An 8,286-nucleotide genomic window follows, 5' to 3' on the forward strand; every position below is an offset into this window, starting at 1 on the left:
TCTTTCTTTCTTTCTTTCTTTCTTTCTTTCTTTCTTTCTTTCTTTCTTTCTTTCTTTCTTTCTTTCTTTCTTTCTATCTTTCCTTCTTTCTTTCTTTCTCTTTCTTTTCTCTTTTTTTCTTTCTCTTCTTTCTTTCTCTTTCTTCTTTCTTTCTTCTCTCTTTATTTTATTTCCTTCCTTCCTTCCTGCCTCTTTTTTTTTTTATGAAGGACACATTATTGTCTCCTATGGAATTCTCAACTGTGAATACTCTATTGGGAATAATTATTATGATATTGAACCACTGTCACTGAAGGGAATTAATATCCCCTTCAACCATGAGATCTAGTGATCATTAATTACCTTGTGAGATATGCGGGGGTGGTAGTTTTACAAACTTAACTCTATGGGTAAATAAACAAAAAAAGTTTTTTTTTGTCAGAATGTAAGTAAAAGAGACCTTACAATAAAGGTAGTATAGACACTAGGCTTGAAAAACTAAAATTAGTAGGGGAAAAAAGATAAGTCATTCAGGTAAAAAGAACAGCAAGAGTCATCATAATGCATGCATCTTAAATTGAGATAAGACAAGAATAGGATAAAAATAGAATTTTTAATTCTGAAATCACCTTAAATTTAAAAATGAAAGCGGAATAGAAGTTTTTGGCAATACAGTGTATGAGTCGTTTTCAGATTTTGTTGTAGTGAGAAAATTTTCTGACATAACAATGTCTAAAACTAATAAAGAAGCAAGAGAGAACTCTTTTTTGTCTTTCCCCCTTTTATCAAGAAGAAAAATCTTTTCCAGAAAGACTTCCTCTCAGCAGATTGTTTGCTTGTATTGCTTTGGCTAAGACTGAGTCAAATGGAAGTCCTTAATCCACTTACTAACAAAGAAGACGAGATTGAATGCTTGGCTTAGATCAGTCATGGTTTAATCTCCCCTAGCTCATAGCAAGGTCCATGTTCTCTGATATCTGCACTGCCTGAGAATCAGTAGAGGGTCAGCAAGGAAGTGGGCAATGACCATCGAGCACACAACTGGCTTATCGGCCAAATGGTTTAAATTCAGAAGCTAACCTCCTTAAATCTTGAAAAGAAGTAGGCCTTTGAAGTGTGCAAATTTTCTCATCCATCAATTTTGGGGACCCAAATGATACTCTGTGAAAATAGGGCACAATGTTTAAAACTATAATGGCTATAATCTGTAAATATAATAAAAAATTATTCTTACATCAAAGGGACTCCTTTAAGAACCTAATCTGATACGGCTTTAAAAAAAAGATTCTGAATTAGAATAAGGATTTTAGTTACAGAGTAGATGCTCTTCCTTCTGCTATATTAAATATATACATATATACACACACACACACATATACACACACTTCAAAACAGCGTGAGGAGTATGAAAACAGTTCTATAAAAATATCTAAGATTGTCAGTTTATCCTTCTAGCCATATGTTTCTTTAAGATCACAGAAATATCTGCAATTCAATTAACCAAATATGTAAGGGATGTGATTGTATTTTCCTGTATTGCCTAACTTATTTTCATATTGGGCAAATGTTCTTTTTACAGAAAAAATTAAAGTCAAAATGCTTTCCTAAAATATTGTGGGATCTCATTTTTGCTAAATTATTTATCTGTCTGTCCTATTGTCTTTGCATCTGTATATGTTAATGAAGAAATTTGGGGGATATTGAGCTATCAATCATAATTATTTCTGGGTGCTGTGACCTAAAATAATTTTATTTTTTTATTGAACTTTTAAAAAATGTCTATTTTGTACATGTTGAGCTTAAGTCCTTCCTACCAAAAAGAGGGCAATTTTTTTTTCCCCCTTAAAGTATGTAGGGAGACAGGATGACAAAGAATTATTAAGACTTTCGGGGCCGGGCGCGGTGGCTCAAGCCTGTAATCCCAGCACTTTGGGAGGCCGAGACGGGCGGATCACGAGGTCAGGAGATCGAGACCATCCTGGCTAACACGGTGAAACCCCGTCTCTACTAAAAAACACAAAAACTAGCCGGGCGAGGTGGCGGGCGCCTGTAGTCCCAGCTACTCCGGAGGCTGAGGCAGGAGAACGGCGTAAACCCGGGAGGCGGAGCTTGCAGTGAGCTGAGATCAGGCCACTGCACTCCAGTCCGGGCGACAGAGCGAGACTCCGCCTCAAAAAAAAAAAAAAAAGACTTTTAAGAAACAGGCAACATGAGTACAGATTTCCTGTTTACCACCAGCATGGAGCAAAGCGAATGCAGACAGTTTTCTCTCTTGATCAGTTGTATCCCTCATGCCTATAACCTGAACTGTGCCTGACACGTTACTGGTATATGATGAACACTTGATTAAGGTAGACACTGGGGCCCAGCGCCAACTTTCCAACTGTTGAACAAAGTGCAATGAAATACTGTTGTCCCATTAATAAGCCCAAACTTGGAGACAAAATTGCTGGAGAAGTCTGTGGCTGTAAGAGAGAAAGGCAACATCTCCCTTCAAGCCTGTTCATCCACAGTATATCGACAGTGGCAACAAGATAGAAAACTCTATTTGACAGTATTTTCTCTCACCTGATTTTCTAGGAAGGAAGTATGTATTCATTAGAATGCATCAGCTGCAAGTAACAAAAGTCATGTTAATTAATTGCCCTTTCCCTCCTCTGCATGGATTCTTTGTGCTAGTTGCTAAGACTGCCTACCTCTTCCACCGCCTCATATGATACATCCATTCCAACTTTTTATTGAAGACTTCCCTTAATAGTCTGCTATTCTCTTTCTGCCTGGACTGATTCCATCCCAACAATTCCATCTGCCTTTATCTTCAGGTGGACACTCTAGTTCATTAATCATGCCAACCTCTTTTTTGGTTTACTCCTTTGTTTTGATGGAGCACCTCCCACAATAGCTTTATAAGGTTAAGGTGAGATGCAATCACAGAAGTGATGGTGAAAACAGACCTTAACATTTTAAATCCCTTACCATTGTTTATATTATTTCATCTTCTCCAGTAACCCACTGAAATCCTATGAAGGAAGTAGAATTTTTAAAAAAGGAACAAAAACAGTAAAAACTCAAGCCCTGCAAAGGAGATATTTCTCTCTCAGAGATGGCAAATGTTAAAATATGCTTAGGCCAGTTGTAGGTATAGTAATTGATATAATCCACAAACACCTACTTCAAAATTGACTCTCACTTAATAAAGGTCCATCACCACTGATGGAGCCATGTATACTTTACAATATTTATTATTGCTAAAATATAAAATGTTAATCAGTGTAAATTTAACACTCACAAGAAGTCTAAGACTTTCCATGAAAAATGTTTTGCTCTCACCATTTCAAAGATTAGAAGCAAAAATAGGCAAATTATGATATGTGTTTGTATCTATAGTAGCCTGTGTTAAATGTCATTATATTGTACTCAACAAAAGGAATAAAATTGTGCTACTCATGCCAGTCTGAACAAATATGCACCAAAATATTATTCTTAGCTCTATCCAGGTGTTGGTGAGTCAAATTTATTTTTCTGTAATAACCTCATATGAAAGATGAACAATAAAAAATACTAAAAGTAAAATATTACTTAAACACTATCTTGAAGCATTCTTATAATAAGTGCTTCTTTGGTCTATCGCAGAAGGAAGACTGATTTGGGCTGAAATAGTTGAAGAGGGCTCCATGAGGGCTTTGAAGGATTGGTGTTATATATGAATTCAAGTGGGTAAAACAAGATTAAACTGACTTGAAACAAGGAATAGGAATTTCAAGAAGGGGAGCTGCTGTAGGATAGCACTTGAATGAAATAGAGTGTGTGCATTGGAGAATAAGGAGATAAGTGGAGGGAAGCTCTACTGGCCACACAGATCATTTTAAAAGAAAAATAACCCCATTAGCCTCCTCTTGAATAGATATATTTTAGCATTCTCCACAATAGATTAAATATCATTATTGTGAAGTGCTTCCTCCACCATAGTTCAAAAACTAAGACTCTATAGAGAATTAGATTAAAAACAGACACATAGTAAGAAAGACCTGGAAGGATTTTGCAATCATCACTCAATGAAAATGAGAGAAAGAGAGAGAGAGAGAGAGAAGCATGCTCATTTTATCTGTAGACCCTAACTTAGGATGAGGAAATCAAAATGTGGCTAAGAAATTTAGAGATGTTTGAGATAAAAGGCACATTGAAGAAATTTAAGGAAGAAGATGAGGTATACCTGAACTTCAGAGTCAAAAATATTTGTAAGTGAGAAAGGTGGAAGGATTATCAAGAAGTCACGGCCTCTCCTCTATAGTCAAACAGCAGGAATTGTAAAGTGGAGCAATTTTAAGACTGATAAAATAAGTAACTTTTAAGAGAATTTAATTGATATATTATCTTGAATATTTTGTTTTCTCTCCAAGGTCTTATCTCATGAACAGAAATCCTGTCCCCATCCAATTTCAAGTAAACACACTAAAATAAATCCCATGACAATACGAAGGAACAAAATGAATAAACATGTGAGATGCTTTGATTGGTTTACTTGCTAATAGAAAAGCAATACATTCTATAGTTTCCTCTAGGGAGAATATGAGTGGATGTAATCTCACATGGTTCTGTTCACGGAATCATTATTTTTGTCTGGGGAGTTAGTTGTAGACAAATGATAATAGAATAAGCCCTGGCTTGCACAAACTAAGTCTATCATAAAGTTCAGGAGAGCTCCGTTGCTGGGTTTCACCTCCCAAGGAGGCCCCTTTAGAGACAAAACACCTCCCTCGTGTAGTTTCCTTCTGGCCCTAAGCCTATGTTTGTAACTGGGGTCCTGAGAGGAGCTCTGGGGACCACTACTGGTCCTCACAACCATGGGGTGGCCATGGTCCCTCTCACCCTCCTGGTCCCTCATCCTCATGTGCCAGTGCCTGGCTTCTGCCAGAGAAGAAGAAGAGATAATATCCATGTAGGATATTATCTGGCTAAAGCGCTAAAAAGAACTCCAGGGACTACATGGCCCAGGTGCCTCTTCTTACAAATAAGAAAACACTAAATTGAAGTCACTAAGTAGTTCACTTGTCCTGAAATTGATTGATCTTCCTTCTGCCATTGCTAACTGTCTGCCCTTCTGATTCTTGAACCATGGTCTGGCTAACTAGAACCCACTGCTCAGTTGTTCAAGAGAGAGATGCCATTCTCTCATAGGGCAACCCAATGCCTGTGGGGAAAAGATTCTCCTTTTGTTTCCTTTTTTTAGCAGAGGAACTGTTAAACATATAATGCGTTTCCTTGTTATTATTGGATCCAGAAGACACTTTCCAATGATTGTTTCAAATCATCAATAATGGTTTTTATGCACTTATTAAGTGCCTTATGATAGATAACTCATTTAATCCTCACAACCGTCCTATAAGGTAGGGTTTGTTACCCACCCCACTCTGCAGATGGGGGAACTGAGGCACAGCAAGGCACAGAAAAGTCATAAATTTAGTGCGTAGCAAAGCCAGGATCTGAACCCAGGCAATAGGGCTCTATCTAGAATCTTTGCTTGTTTTTTTTTTTTTTTCTAAATTATGCTATTCATTAGGATCAAATTGAGTATCAAAGTAACTACTGAGATGGTAAGTAATTTATGAGTGATTGCAAATATTTGAAAAATCTGTGCTGTCCCAGAACCCCATCTTTGATAGCCATGGCTTCCATTGTGACTAAAATATCAGTGAAAACATTTATTTTTGATTGGTGTTAAATATCCTAAATATGTCCCCTTTTCTTCCATCAGATTCTCTCTCTCTCTCTCTCTGTCATAGGCATGGCAGAATAGCACTTTGAGTTTTGAAAACCTGTACTTTCTTTTTAAATATAGGAATGAGGTTACATTAAATGATTCTTTTCATCTCTTCAAGTTTTCTTTTTAAACTTAATTTTATGACTCAAAATAGAAAAACAATGGCAGTGAGAACAAAATGTGTTTTTATTTAAATTCAAAAATAACAAAAAATGAATGCAAAATAAATGTGAAAGAGTTTGCAAAACCATAATGATTGTGTCAGATTTTTAATTCCAATGATTTAGATTTTTGCCTCAATTCTGTGGTCTCTGTAATGCTGTTAATAACAGCTAACATTTATTAAACCATTAACAGGTATCCTAGTGGTACTCACTCTTCACATCAGCCTTTTAGATATCTGTTGTCATCATTTTACAGATGGAAATAGTGAGGTTCATAAAAAAGGACTCAACTTTGTAATGTTCACCATTCAGAATCAAGGTCAGAGTGATGGTCTAAAGAGCACTGCTAAGAATACTTATCTCATTCTTTTCAGAGACTATATTTTTTTTAATTACTGCTAATTTTGTCATGCTACGGAAGAACAGAGAACTGTATCCACGAAGACTTTTTCCTCATTCTATGCGCTGAAGATCTTTTTTGGATGCGTAGCTGGAGTAGACTCTCAAAGAAAACTTCATTTCAGGCATCTGTATCTTTATTGTGTCTGCTCAGGCTTTTTCTCAGAGAAAAAATAATCTGACTTCTGAAACTATAAAATTCGAAATGTGAAACCATGCCAATAATGAAAAAATGTGTTCAGCTTGCAGCATACTTTTCTATCATCCTTGGCCTCACAAATGAGCTGATACAACATTAGTTTGTGCAAAGAATCACCGTTATAGAGTTGTCGTTACCCTATAACCCTTGCTAGCAAACTCTTAAAATGTACGTTTGACATCTCACGTTACATTTGGTTTGGATGCAGTTCACATCTAATGAAATTAGACAGACAGTTCTATTTGCTCCTTTATTTATTCCATTCCTTCAGAAATTGTTCATTTTGGCTACTGCTTTCTTTCAGAAATGTCATACAAAAAAAATCACATGTAAAATTCTATAAATACAGATAATTTTACTCATAAAACTTTGATTAGTCAAACAATTCTAACCGTTTGGCAAAAGGAAGCTCATGAGGCATTTGTAATTGCTGAGGCATCCAAGTGCTTGCTACCCTGGGTCCCTGAACTGGGTGCAGAAACACAGAGATGCACACAGCACAGTTGAGAGCCACGGGGCTTGTCACATCCCACACCCAGGAATCTGTCTCAGGCTGCCCTCCCTCTGTAAGTTGTGATCCCACTTCACCTCTGGAAGGTCTCCTATGTCTCATCGAAAGACTATCTTTGGAAAGAAATTTAGTCTTTTCAGCTCCCTGTTTCTTTCTTTCAAGTTTTAACTGGAAATTCCCAGAAGCAACTTTACAGATGAGAAAAATTAAAAGGCATTGAAATGTAGTTCTCTGTATGAAGTTCATTTTCTTCGACCTGTGCAGATTTATAACTTCACTTTGCTTCGGCCCTCATTCACCATTTGGTGGACTTGGCAATAATTTTCAACCTGATTTAAGATCCACTTCTACTTTTAGTCAATCGACGATGTTGATTGTTTCTCTATCAGGACAACTCAGGAAAAACATATATGCTTCTGTAGGAGAAGTGATACTGAGGTTTTTCAATTTCTATTTACTTGTTAAGGGTTAATACTTTCTCATAATTTAGTGACATTTCTCCCATTTGAAGCTCTAAGAAACTCTTCTAAGATCAGATATTCCTGTTAAAACTTGGTGAGAAGACCGGGTGTGGTGGCTGATGCCTGTAATCCCAGCACTTTGGGAGGGCAAGATGGGCAGATCACTTGAGGTCAGGAGTTCAAGACCAGCCTCTACAATATGGTGAAACCCTGTCTCTACTAAAAAGACAAAAATAAGTTGGATGTGGTGGTATATGCCTGTAGTCCCAGCTACTCTGGAGGCTGACGCAGCAGAATTGCTTGAGCCCGAGGGGCGGAGCAAGATGGCCAAATAGGAACAGCTCCAGTCTCCAACTCCCAGCGCAAGCAACACAGAAGACCGGTGATTTCTGCATTTTCAACTGAGGTACTGGGATCATCTCACTAGGGAGTGCTGGACAATCGGTGCTGGTCAGCTGCTGCAGCCCAACCAGCGAGAGCTGAAGCAGGGCGAGGCATTGCCTCACCTGGGAAGTGCAATGGGGAAGGGAATCCCTTTTCCTAGCCAGGGGAACTGAGACACACAACACCTGGAAAATCAGGTAATTCCCACCCCAATACTGCGCTTTAAGCAAACGGGCACACCGGGAGATTATACCGACACCTGGCCGGGAGGGTCCCACGGCCACGGAGCCTCCCACATTGCTAGCACAGCAGTCTGTGATCTAGCTGCGGGATGGCGGCGAGGCTGGGGGAGGGGCACCCACCATTGCTGAGGCTTAAGTAGGTAAACAAAGCCACTGGGAAGCTCAAACTGGGTGGAGCTCACAGTA

Source organism: Colobus angolensis, unplaced genomic scaffold (assembly GCF_000951035.1).
Source record: "Colobus angolensis palliatus isolate OR3802 unplaced genomic scaffold, Cang.pa_1.0 Scaffold2, whole genome shotgun sequence".
NCBI lineage: Eukaryota > Metazoa > Chordata > Mammalia > Primates > Cercopithecidae > Colobus > Colobus angolensis.